At 49.1% G+C, this 12,763-nt stretch overlaps 2 non-coding genes across 2 annotated transcripts; one reads left to right on the top strand and one right to left on the bottom strand.

Annotated features, from left to right (window-relative positions):
• The first annotated feature begins 7,038 nt into the window (after window positions 1-7,038).
• On the top strand, window positions 7,039-7,112 carry TRNAT-CGU (transfer RNA threonine (anticodon CGU)). Its single transcript has one exon. It is a non-coding gene; the product is annotated as a tRNA-Thr (tRNA).
• Window positions 7,113-10,381: 3,269 nt separating this feature from the next.
• On the bottom strand, window positions 10,382-10,453 carry TRNAA-UGC (transfer RNA alanine (anticodon UGC)). Its single transcript has one exon. It is a non-coding gene; the product is annotated as a tRNA-Ala (tRNA).
• Between the last annotated feature and the right edge of the window lie 2,310 nt (window positions 10,454-12,763).

Here is a 12,763-nt window from a genome sequence, read left to right as displayed (position 1 = left end):
GCCTTTTGTCCCCTCGCAGGGGACGCGGCTTCCTTCTTGCTTCCGGCCCGGGTCCATCCCCGCAGAAGCCGATTAATCTTACCCCCCTCCCATCCCCCGCGGCAGCGGTGTGCGGAGCTGTCCACGGAACCCCTCCACCGTCTCCACTGCGTGCCTGGCCGCGCGTGCCCACGAAGCGAATCAGGAGCGGCTCCCCCCTCCCTCCCCCGCCCATGCAGGAAGAAAGCCTTGGTGACTTGGTGACGTTTGTCCGTGAAAAGTCTGCACCAGAAGGTTTGCGGATGAATCCGTTATCTTCGCTGAGTTTCCAGGCCGTGGCCGCCAGAGGCTCCCCGGGGTGGGGGTGGGGTGCGGACGCGCGACAGGGGGGGGTGTCCCTCCCCGGGGTGGGGGTTTGCGGACGCGCGACAGGGAGAGGGGTTTCCTCCCCGGGGTGGGAGTGCGGACGCGCGTGGGAGGCCCTCCCCCCTCCTCCCCAGCCCCACCTCTCGCCCCCGGGTGCGACCCCGGGAGGGCTGGGTCCGGGTGTGCTCTGCGCGGACCGGGTGTGCAGGTTGCAGACTCAACCCGGAGAATCTATGCCCGTAGACGCGGCGCCTGCGGGTGAGGACCGTCCACCGCCGGGGTCTGCCGGGTCTCCGAACGCGGCGTCCTGTCCCTCGTGCCTCAGCCTCCACCTCTCCACCTGGGACCCTCTGTCACCTCTGCCAGCAGGGGGTTTAGGGAACGGTTTTCTGTGGCTTCGCTCCCCCCCCCCCCCACCCCCAGGCAGGCCTCCCTAGAGTCCCAGGGACCGCAGACACGACCCTGAACGTCCCAGATTCCTAGCAGGTGCAGGAGCCCGGCCTAAACTGTGACCGTGGCCAGCATCCTTTATGTCAGACCTTAATATCCCCGTCTGTCACCACGGCTGGCCCCCTGACTCCAATGGTGTCTACTGAAATTCTCTCCAAATGCCCTCAAAGGTGGGATGAGGGATAAGGCAGGTCGTCTGCGGGTTTTCTCCTTTCTCAGTTAGGCTAAACTAATCTAGAGACGCCACTGGCCACTCAGATGGTCGCAGATATCTGAGCGGTCCCCAGGCTGGCCACATCAGGGGCAGCTGGAGGCCACCAATCGGATGGAACTTAAATTCTTCACGTTCAGTTCCATTAAGTAGAGAGGAGAGGGCTCTCTCTCCCTCTCCCCCACCCTCCTTCCCTCTTCCCCCCTCCACCTCTCTCTCGGTCTCTCCCCTCTCCCCCTCTCTCCCCCTGAGGTCCCTAGCTTGCAAAGCTGGTCACTGGGAAGAAAGGAGATCATCTAATAATTGGGGGCCATCTGGAACAGAAGGCATATACCCTAAACTCTCCTCCCCCAGATTTAAATTTGGAGGTATCTCTGAGTGATCTAAGAGACTCTGATATAGACTTACAAGTTTCCTGAAATAAAATTACTCCTGGAATGCGGGGGTTGATATTGGTAACTTGGGGCTATGTCTTCATAAAGGAGGGCTTGTTTTAATGTGTCATATGATTCTGGCTCCCTGATAGGAAGATAATAATGTCTTTAACAATATTTCAAGAGATGACTCTTTTAATCACATAAAGCCAGATCTCACTTTTTTTGTAGTTTTTTTTTTCTTTTGGCCCAAAGAATATTAAGACGAGCAAAGATAGAAAGCAATGCACTATTTTCTAAGAACACAGAAAGGAGCAGAGCTGACATCTGGGGAAAATGCGATTTGCTGATCTTTATTCCTTAGCATTGAAAAGGCTAAGGACTCCTTTTATTTAGGAACAATGAAATTTCTCTGAGCCCACGCTGAGTTTGACTCCATTTAGCAGTTTCTACAGTCTTGTGGCTAGAGAAAATTAGAGGTGAACCTAGGTCGTTTCATGAAAAAGAAATACACCTTATTCTTTTCATTTCAAGGAGAATGAGACATAGCCGACCTGCATGGGAGGACTGGGCGATCCTCGCACAGTTTAATCTTAAATTGTGACCATGGGCCTCTTGGTAATTGAAAGTAAGATATGTCCAGGTATGTAGATAGCACAGAAGGCTAATCTCTTTTCTTTCCTGCCTGTATTGGGTCTTCAGGTACGAAGAGAGGACAAACCAGATGAGGAGACAAGCCAACTGCACTTCTCATGCAGACATTTACATAGAACCAGACTGCATTCCGGGCACCAGGATGTCAGCAGAATGCAGCAAATCTGGGAGAGCTTAAACACTCAGCCTGGGGTCAGGTTTAGAAGCTAGGAGTTCCTTGAGCCCAAAGGTCTTGCTGGTCTCCTGGGAGCTGTACAGGTGTTTTCTCTTAGCAATTGAACATCTTCTTACTTGGTGAGCTAGTCCCTGTTCTCCAGAGAAATATACCAGTGCTGTGTGTGTGTGTGTGTGTGTGTGTGTGTGTGTGTGTGTGTGTGTGTAGAGACGGAGAGACAGAGACAGAGAGAGGGAGAGACTTATTTTAAGGAACTGGCTCACTCAGCTGTGAGTCACTCAGGCTGAAAAGTCTGGCAAGCGTTGACGGGGCAGTCTTGAGTGCAGACGCAATCCAGAAGCCAATGTGTCCTCCTTGGGGGAACTAGTCTTAAGGCCATCAGGTGTTTGGATGAAGCCTACCCACCTTAGGGAGGGTAATCTGCTTTACTCAAGGTCTACTAATATAAATGTTAATCGCGTCTAAAAAAAACATGTTCACAGCCACAACGAGACTGGGTTCTGACCGGACAGCCGGGCACCACAGCCTAGCCGAGTTGACACATAAAATTAAACTGTCACACTTTGTTCTTAGGTCCTGGCATTCTCGTGTGTAAAATTTTATCTAACAAAAGCCTGCCAATTCTCCAGGGAAGCAACGATCCCTACCTTTGTGAAGAAATAGGAATCACTTTGAGGAAGAATGGCGTGTGTTCTAGGAAAGCCACAGTATGGTGGCCCACGGATACATTGTTTTGTATCTAAATGGAGCCACTTAGGGACAAAGACCATTTCTCTACCCTTCGCTACTTTCCTCCGGCATTGGATTCATAGACTTGGAAGTCTAGAAATGGTAGCAACACTTGATTATGGAAGAGGCTCTACTACGTGTAAAGCAACCAGGCTCATGCTCGGAGTTTGCAGGTGCGCTGGCCTCCAGCTCTACTTCCATATTCTTCTTCTAATGTGATCATGTGAAAGTTTATGCAAAACATCCTGTTATTAAAATTAACTATGAGATATTTAAGATATTAATACAGAGAATGTTACAATAGACCTCATAAACTCATTATCCAAATCTTTCTTTTTCTAGGAAAGTGATGGACCCCTGCCTTTTCGTTTCCCTTCCTCTCTCCACGTGGACCCTTGCAGTCTACACCTTACACTAGAAGCCTGTTGTACTGACCCCCTAACAGCCCACTCTGCCCTCTGCACTGCCTGCACCTCTCCAGTCTTCTTCAAAGTGCCTTTTCCTGCACCCCCACGTATCCTGGTGCGGATTGCCCGCCACCTCCGTCCCAGATCTCACTCACCCATGCTCCCCACATTCCCCGCTCTTTCGCCTCCCCCCTCAGCCCCCCTTGGAGGCTCTGGCCTCTGTGTGCTCCTCACTCAGTCTTTGCTTTTGCTCCCCTTGTAATGGCCCCTTACCTGGTTACCGCCATTTGATCCTTCTCCCCCAAGCCTCCATGGTATCCCTGTTCTTAACTTTTCCTTCCCAGGCGGAAGCTGTCCCCTTCCCAACACATCAGGGGTTCCAATTCTGAGTGCCCCATATTTCTTTCCATGTCTCCCCACCTCTGGTTGTTTTCTGGAACTTTGGACCTGATCACTGATCAGACACATATTTCTGTTTGTGCTTGGCTGACTGCCTGCCTTTCTTTCTCCCTCCCTCCCTCCCTCCCTCCCTACCTTCCTCCCACCCTCTCCCTCCTTCCTCCTCCTTCCTTCCTTCTTTCCTTTCATTTTCCTTCCTTTCTCCTTTCCTCTATCCCTCCCTCCTCCCTCCCTTCCTTCCTCCCTCCCTCCCTTCATTCCCTCTCTCATTCCTCCCTCCTCTTCCCTCCCTCTTTCCTTCCTTCCCTTCCTTCCTTTATTCCTTCCCTCCCTTCCTCTTCCTTGCTTCTTTCCTTCCTTTCTCCTTCCTTTTCTACTTTCCTTTTCTTTTTGCTTTTGAACTTGAATTTTTGTCCAGCTTTTTAGTTAGGACATAGGAACCTCTTGCACTTTCCTCCCATTCCCCCTTATTCAGTAGTTCCCTTTTAAAATAAATTTATTTCAGTTAAGGTTGGGGCAAAACCCAGGAAAAAACTTAGTTCTTCCTCAGAGGAGGATGCCTAGGACAGCCATAACCAAATAACACAAACTATGTGGCTGAAACAATAGAAGTCTATTACCTGGCAGTTCTAGAGGCTACACATCCAAGATCAAGGTGCAGGCGGGGTTGTTTCTCCTGCTCTATGCTCCCCCCACCCCCAGCTTTTAGTGGTTTGCTGGAATCTGCTTTGTCTTGTGGATGCATCACCCAGATGCTGGTGTTCATGTTCACACGTGGGCATGTCTGCCTCCAAATCTCCCCTTGTACAAGGACAGGGGTATATATATATATGGATCCATAGTACATATATAATATATCAGAGAGCCCCACCCTACTCCAGGGTGACTTTATCTTCACTAATTCTATCCCATTCTGCAGGCCTGGGGGTTAGAATGTCAACATATGGATGTTTAGGGGGACGTAGTTCCACTGATAACACCCATTAGCTAGTGGTACATCAACTCACCCTATTCTCAAGAGAGAAAGCACTCAGAGGGTCATGAGAAATCACTGCAATCACGAAAAATCTCCAGGCTCCAGTATCCGTGCTCCCTTATGTAGCTATTTTGCGTCTAATGTTAGTCAAGCAATTTTACATCAAATGGGCCCATAGTCTCATGGTGTTTGCTCTTTCAGTTCACTCACAGTCCTTTCCCTGTGCAAGTCTACTTCTGGGAGACCCTCGCTGGAATAGGTTCCCCAGCTTCTGCCTCTTTTTGCTTTCATGATAATTTTATTTAAAGTGCCTTCCAGACCTTCCCACCACCGGACCTTGGTCAGGTTTATTTCATTGCACCTCAGCACAGATTCCTATTTTGGTTAAATGCCTGGGATTAACTTGAAAGTATTACAGATGTTTTCAAGTGCTACCTGTATCATTTATACACACACATAATTTTTTTTCTAGAAGAAAAATCTAATAAATTAAAGAGCAATGACCAAGAAAATGTACTGAGCCATGTACATAGGGAGTACTATGTACTTAACTATGTTGCCGGCCCTGTTAGGCGTTCATCTGTTATCTTGTATTTCTTTTATTGTAACACTTACAATGTTCAGTAACATTTCTCCTTTCTGTGGCCATCTTGTACCTATGTGGCCCATCTGTGGCCATCTTGTACCTAGTTGTAACCACAGAAGTCATTTCAGCACCGGACACATGCTAGGTTCTCAGTAGTACAACTCTTATTGGCCATACTTCACTGAAAATGTTGACATTCCAATTGAACTTTTTTAAAATTATTTTTTTATTTTTTTATTTTAGAAAGGGGGGCACAAACAGGGAAGGGGCAGAGGGAGAGAAAAAAAGAGAGAAGAACCTAAACAGGTTCCACGCTCAGCACAGAGCTCATGTCGGGGGGGTGGGGGGGGTAGGGGGGGGCCGGAGGGGGCTCAAACCCACGACCCTGGATCATGACCTGAGCCTAAATCAAGACTCTGATGCTCAACGACTGAGCCACCCAGCTGCCCCCCAATTGCACTTTTGTGACTGAAATTTATTCAGTCCTTATCATAAACAATGCAGCTAATTAGAATTCAGAAATGCCGGGGTCCCTGGCCCAATTATGACTTGGGGTGCTGGTTTCCACACTCAGTAAACCCACAGTATCTGGAGTACACAGTAAACACCGTCCTAGCCACAGAAGTTTGCGAACAGACTAAGTTGAAAAGTGATCATCTGGTTCGCAGACATGTGTTTACACTCTCTACCAAAACACTGTGAGTGGAATAGAAAATGGCAAGGCCAGCACATTTGATTCAAGAAAGGAATTTAAAACGACTTTCGGATTCGAGGGCCTCCTCATGCAGAATTCCTTCTAGCCTTGCTTGGATGGATACAGAATTCAGGAGTCCTCGGTCTTGCATTTTAACCGGGCAGCGGGAGCTGGGCGGACGTGCAGCGTCGCCTTCTAAACCGGCGACTTCACTCCCCTCCCTGGTAGCACTTTCTTCTCATTAAAGGCAGAAAACCTGGGTGCCGTCCTTGACGGTTTAAGGACGAATGCTTGGTTGTGTGATGTTTATTTACACAGTCAGCTGATGCTTGTTTAGCCGCCGCGAGCTGAGAGTCCACGAGGAAAGTACAGAAGGGCAGCCTCTGGAAACACCAAAGCGAAGAGGAATTTCCTCCGCCGCCGCCGCAAACTTCGCTTCCCCCTGTGCACCTGCCGCGGCCGGCGGGGCGCTGGTGGGCTCGAGCCCGCGAGGGCGGGGCTGCGGGGCTGCGGCACCGGGCGGCGCGGGACGGGACGGCGACCCCGGAGCAGCCGCCTTGCTCCCTCTGCTACTTGCTCGGGCAGAGCCGCCCGGAACCTTTAGGCGCCCGGCTGGTTTCGGTTCGGCTCGGTTGTCCGAGCGCAGCGCGCGGTCCTCTGCGCGCCGGGATGGAAGCCGCACCCACCTGCTTCCAGGGAGGAGCCGGCCCCTCACCCGGCCTCTCACCGGAAGGTTCCCGAAGACCGCGATCGGTGTGACGTCACGCGGACGAGCCCCTTCCCGCGCACAACACTCAGCTCGGCTCCCGCCTTTCCCGCCGCGAGGCTGGTCCAGGCTTTTTCCCCGGCACGGGGAGGGTGCGCGCATGCGTGCTGTCGTGCCGGTTCCAGTCCGAGCTCCCGGGTGTCCCGCGCGAGCCCCCGCCCATGCGAGCGCGACCTCCTCCGCTAGGGCGAGCGCGGGAACCTGGCGGAAGTGGCTTTCTCCCTAATGCACCGCGATTTGATCACCAAAGTCCCTCCGCCCGCCGCGCAGCTGGCTCTGTGGCTTAGTTGGCTAAAGCGCCTGTCTCGTAAACAGGAGATCCTGGGTTCGACTCCCAGCGGGGCCTGCGAAGCCTTTTTGTCTTGGCCATTTACTCCAATTTTTTAGTCTGAAATCCTCTCTAATCTCAATCCCAAATCTACTGTTTGGAGCTCTAATCTGGTTTACAGTCCTGCGTGCGGGAGCCTTTCCAATAGTTCCTGATTTCTCAGGAAGGGATTAATGACTTGTTGCTGAATAGTGCGCTTGTTGGGGGAAGGAGGGTCCAACTCTGACATGTTGCGGATGTCAGTCCTCCTCCCCCCATGATGCCCTTTTTAGCAAAAATGTTTGATTATTTACTGAACTCGTTTGTCGTTCTCTTTCATCTTTAACCTGTGGGCTTTCTTTTTCTGACATGGCCATTTTCGAAGAGTACAGAGCAATTATGTTGTAACGTACTGCATAATTTGGGTTAGTCTGCGGCCTCTTCACAATTAATTTAGGCTCTGTATTTTGGGCAGGAATACAACTGATGTATCTTTTTCAGTGCATCACATCAATGGACATAGAATGTCAACTGTACCATATTGTCCCGTTCTTGCTGATGTTAATGTTGGTCACTTGCTTATGATGATGTCTTCCAGATTTCTCCGTAACTACTTTTTTTTTTTTTTTGCAATTAATAAGTATCTTTTGAGGACATGCTTTGAGACTATGTAAAGGTACTGTTCTCATTCAACTTTTACCTATTTATCACTCGATGATTCTTGCCTAAATCAATTATTAATGTAATGATTTCCAAATGGTGATTTTCTAAACCCGTCATTCTTTCTAGATTTATAATTTGACTTCTTAGTATAAGAAGAAGACGATTTCTTTCTTCTTCATTGACTTATTTATTTGTACGGATTCACAGGTTGTTATTGTATCCAATAGGTTATAGCCCATTACTATCAGTATTTATTTTGATATTTCTTAACCTGAAGCACAATTCAGAGTTGAGTGTAGTAAACAGGAAGCACTCTAAATGTCTTATGCAGGAAGGATTTAAAAACAGGAAACTGGATTAGTATAAAGTCAGCAGAAGTGATTGAGAGACAGACTTCAGACTGGACCTTCAAGTAAGAGTCCAAGAAATATCCACAAGACTGTGTTTGTGCTTTCCCCTGATTACAAGGATACACATATCTATAGAACTGCTTTACAAGGGAAGCTAGTGATAACATTGCTGAGCTCGTGGACATGCCACCATGTCTGCGAACCATGAGGTTAAGCTTAGGAGACCGCCTTGTCTAGAACCCTTCCCAAACTCAGGAGCTGTGACTGCACCTTGGAACGTGGACGATGGCATTGGCTCTGTCACCGCTCTCTCTCCTGTTCTACAGAGGCTGGGCTTGTTACATTGCTACAGAGAAAGCATGTGTCCACAGTCTGGCTTGCCAGCAGAAAATGGCCAAAATGAGCAGGATAATATCCTGTTTTGTAAACCTCAGAGAAGTGTGCCTAATAGTTGTTTTAATATCATTTGTATCAAGATCCCTAGGTGCAAGGGGGGTATGGGACATATCCTTTGTAGCTTTCCAAGCCCTCCAGTAAAGACTGTCAACCAAAAGAAAGTAGGAATGCATGCTGAATGCCAATACGTATCCAACAAATGTACACTCTCCTTTTATCCCTGGGGTGTGAAGACAGTAACAATAGCACTGCCTCCTGGGCGCATTTAGAATCCTGTCAGCTTTCTAGGGCTGCCGTCACAAAGCCCCACAGACACGATGGCTTAAATAACAGGAATTTTTTTTCTCACAGTTCTTGAGGAAAGTAGTCTGCAATCGGGTGTTTGTTGGGTCGTTCTCCAAAGCCTTTCCCCTTGGCTTGTGGATGGCAACCACAAGTGTCTTTATGTTAAATATGACCAGGCAAGTGAATCAATATTTTTATTTATGTAGGGTTTTTTTTTTTTTGGTGTCTTAAATAGGCTTTCCCTATAGAAAGTTCAAGAACATTAATTTTTACTTTATTTAAAGACCAGTCTCTGTTTCTTAGCCTCGCCATATCAATTTTTTCGCTTCTGTATTAGAAAATGTTAAATAAATTACAATTGCTGAATCGTCATTGTAGGATTTGGCGGGGGGGGCGAGTTTAAGTTTTAAATATAATAATATAATATAGTATAATATAATCGAAACAGTGTTTTGTAGAATCAAAGCAAAGCAGGACTGTCTATAAAGGGGCAGCATCAGGCAGGCCTGGGAATAGGACTCACATCCTGTTTTCTTAAAACTGCAGAGCTAGACGGGCATCTGGGTGGCTCAGTCTGCCGAGCGACCGCCTCTTGAGTTCAGCTCAGGCCACGATCCCAGGGTTGTGGGATGAGGCCCCCTGCTGAGTGCGGAGCCTGCTTAGGACTCTCTCTCTCCTTCTGCTTCTCTGCCCCCACTGGCATGTGCTTGCTTTCTCTCTAAAAAAGTAATAAAGAGAACTATACGGTCATCATAAATTTTAGAAGATGTTCCTGAAAATGCTTACTGAAACTCTGGAAAGCGGTTGGAAATAGAGTCTAAGTTTCTATGTCAAAGTCATAGCAAAATTTTTGTCAAAGCCAAAGTCATTTAAGCCACATCGGTTAGATAATAAGGATACTCTATTGTTACTGACATGATTTCCAAGAACAAATTTTCTTAGCCTATGTTTTTAGAGGACACTGTTGGCCTATGTCCCTGATGATAATTGGTAATAGCAGTTTTTTTTTTCTGGTTTACAAAAAGAACCAAGGAGAAGCTAATAAAACCCTTTGCTCTCTGCATGGATTTCTAACCAAGTCTCTCTTTCCTCTTGTACCTGAAGACTGTTCTTGGCCTACAATTTCTCCTTGTTACATTCTCAGCTTCCAGCAACCAACTCATTAGAAATTAGTCATGTGTTTACCCCATTTATACCAGTGGTGGACTTCCTAGTCAGCGGCTGGCTTTAGATGTGATCTCCTCTAAAACAGAAAGAATGAGACGTAAAGGATTTCTTTGGTTATGAACGGCAGAGGCACTTATGACAAAGTTCAAAAAGTTGCTGACAAAGCAAAGTTGCAGAAGTGGAAATAACCAGTCCATCGTCTCAGCTTAATCTCTCCTTACCCTTGCCTCTGCTCCTTGTTCAAGGGGAACAGAACATCAGTCTGTGCCCTTGGCAGAGCAAGTCGAGTATTTTCTTCAGCGGCATATTTGGCTTTCCAGCCAGAGTGAAACCTGACTTAGTTGCCTCCAGTTTAAATTGCTCAAAAGTGTCAAAAGGGCTAAAAGCCACAGACGTCTGGTTCAAGATGTAGCATTTTAAAAAGGCATGCCACAAGCGGCAAGAGACTGGAGATGCTGGGGATCGAACCCAGGACCTCATACATGCAAAGCATGCGCTCTACCGCTGAGCTACATCCCCAGAACTGCGGAGTTCATGGGGCACAAAAATACCTTTCTTTATGAATATACATCAAGTTTTCTGTAAAATGTATTCCGCTATACTTTGTTGTGCAAGAATTATATGAATTTTACAGGTCTTGAATGTCAGAAAGAAAATGTTTGTAAGTCAATATCACTAAAGGCTTTAGATTCACCGTAATCTGCCCAGGCCCAGCTCAAAACAAGCAGGTGGAAATTCGGGTTTTATCCTAACAATGACCAAGAATATGTCATTCAGATCATGAGGCTTTTGGAAAGGCTGGCATGAGAAAAACTAGACCCACAGATGGCTACAGCAACCCCCTGGGGAATGTCATGACGGACGGACAAAGTCCTAGGTACAGGACGGAGACAGAGTCATCTTGCAGGGTCCACTCAATCTCAGGTTCTAGGCTTGGAATTGTCCACAGTGTGTGTAAATCTCGGCCCAAGAAGGAAGAGCCCACTCCGTAGACTGGGTGAGTAAACCTGTATCCTGTGGAATAAAAAGTGTAAGAGGGGCGCCTGGGTGGTGCAGTCGGTTAAGCATCCGACTTCAGCCAGGTCACGATCTCGCGGTCCGTGAGTTCGAGCCCCGCGTCGGGCTCTGGGCTGATGGCTCAGAGCCTGGAGCCTGTTTCCGATTCTGTGTCTCCCTCTCTCTCTGCCCCTCCCCCGTTCATGCTCTGTCTCTCTCTGTCCCAAAAATAAATAAGCGTTGAAAATAAAAATTAAAAAAAAAAAAGTATAAGAAAGACGCTGAAGATTCAAACATAAATCCAGGTTTTCATACTGTAGAAAGGGGTTTAGGGTGAGGCAACGGCTCTCAAAGCATGGTCTTTGTATCCGCAGCATCATCATCACCTGAGATCTTGCTAAAAGTGCAAATTCTCAGGCCCCATCTCGGTGAGTCCAGAACTTGAGGCATGGGGGCCCAGCAACCCTGTCCTGACAAGACCCGGAGGTGATGCTGATACACGCAAAAACTCAGGAACAGAGTTTTTGAACAGTCTGCTGTGCAGAATGCTACCTCACTACATCATTTTCCAACAACACTGCAGGACTAAGGTGCGTCCAACATTTACAGATTAAACAATTTAACATAAGGCCTGAGTTTTTATAAATATTTGTGTGAAAGGGAAATCTAAGTTTTGAATTTATGTTTTTAATACACTGTGAAAACAGTGTGAATATTTACAAATGTTAATTTTTAAAGCTTAATGAATTGTGCACTGACGTACAAACCACATCGGACCTTTCTCTCGATGTTGGAAAGCCCTGGAGCATCAGATCATCTGTCCACTGGCCATTCGAAAAGAGGAAGATAAAGACGAGCGAAGGCAGATTAAGAACGGCAAAAGGCCGAAAGAAAGCGCGTCTACAGGTGTAGAGGTCCCGTGCGTGGACAGACCAGGGATGAACCGAGGACCTCAGGCCTGCATCGAACGTCACGTGGGAGGGAGCGAGGGCAGGAGAGCAGACCGCCCTGTCCAGGACTGGACTCAAGCATCCAATCGCGGTGCCGGCCGGCACCCAGGGCAGTTATGACCAAAATGATAAAAACTCCTGTTCCGGGGCAACAGCTGCACCCCATGATCCCACCACGGACGGGATTCAGGGGCGTAGAGGTTAGCACCTCCCCCGCCGGTCAGCGCAGTCCGCGGGCTGAGCCTCCAAACCCCCCGAGGCCGAATCGCTAAGAATCTGGCCACGTTGACCGTCCGGGGACCACGCAGGAGTCGTGGCACACGAGTCTCGTTCCCTCCTCACTAGACCGGCCGCCGGCCCCCTCGCTACGGCCCCTGGCCCTGCCCCAGGCTGGGGGAGAGGGGCCCGCGGCTCCGCCCGCCACCCGCGCACCTGCGCCCGGCCGCTCGCGCGCGCCGCCCTCCTGTACCCGGCAGCAGGTGTCTCAGGCTCCTTCTCCCGCACCGAACCTTCATTCTGGCTAAAATCCCACCGGCGCAAACCTGCAAATGAGTCAGGGGGCGGGGCGGGGGCTTTCCCGGGGTCCCGGAGGAGGGGGCTGGTGGTGGTGGTGTGCACGGGGTGGTGGTGTGCACGGAGTGTGCATGGGGTGGTGGTGTGCACGAGGTGGTGGTGTGCACGAGGTGGTGGTGTGCACGCGACGGTGGTGTGAACGCGACGGTGGTAGTGTGCACAGGGTGGTGGTGTGCACGGAGTGTGCACGAGGTGGTGGTGTGCACGGGGTGGTGGTGTATGGGTGGTGTGCACGGAGTGTGCATGGGGTGGTGGTGTGCATAAGGTAGTGATGTGCACGGGGTGGTGGTGTGCACGGGGTGGTGGTGTG

This window comes from Herpailurus yagouaroundi, unplaced genomic scaffold (assembly GCF_014898765.1).
Source record: "Herpailurus yagouaroundi ecotype Mexico unplaced genomic scaffold, PumYag 219, whole genome shotgun sequence".
Lineage (NCBI taxonomy): Eukaryota > Metazoa > Chordata > Mammalia > Carnivora > Felidae > Herpailurus > Herpailurus yagouaroundi.
This window is presented reverse-complemented; position numbering and strand designations above follow the sequence as displayed.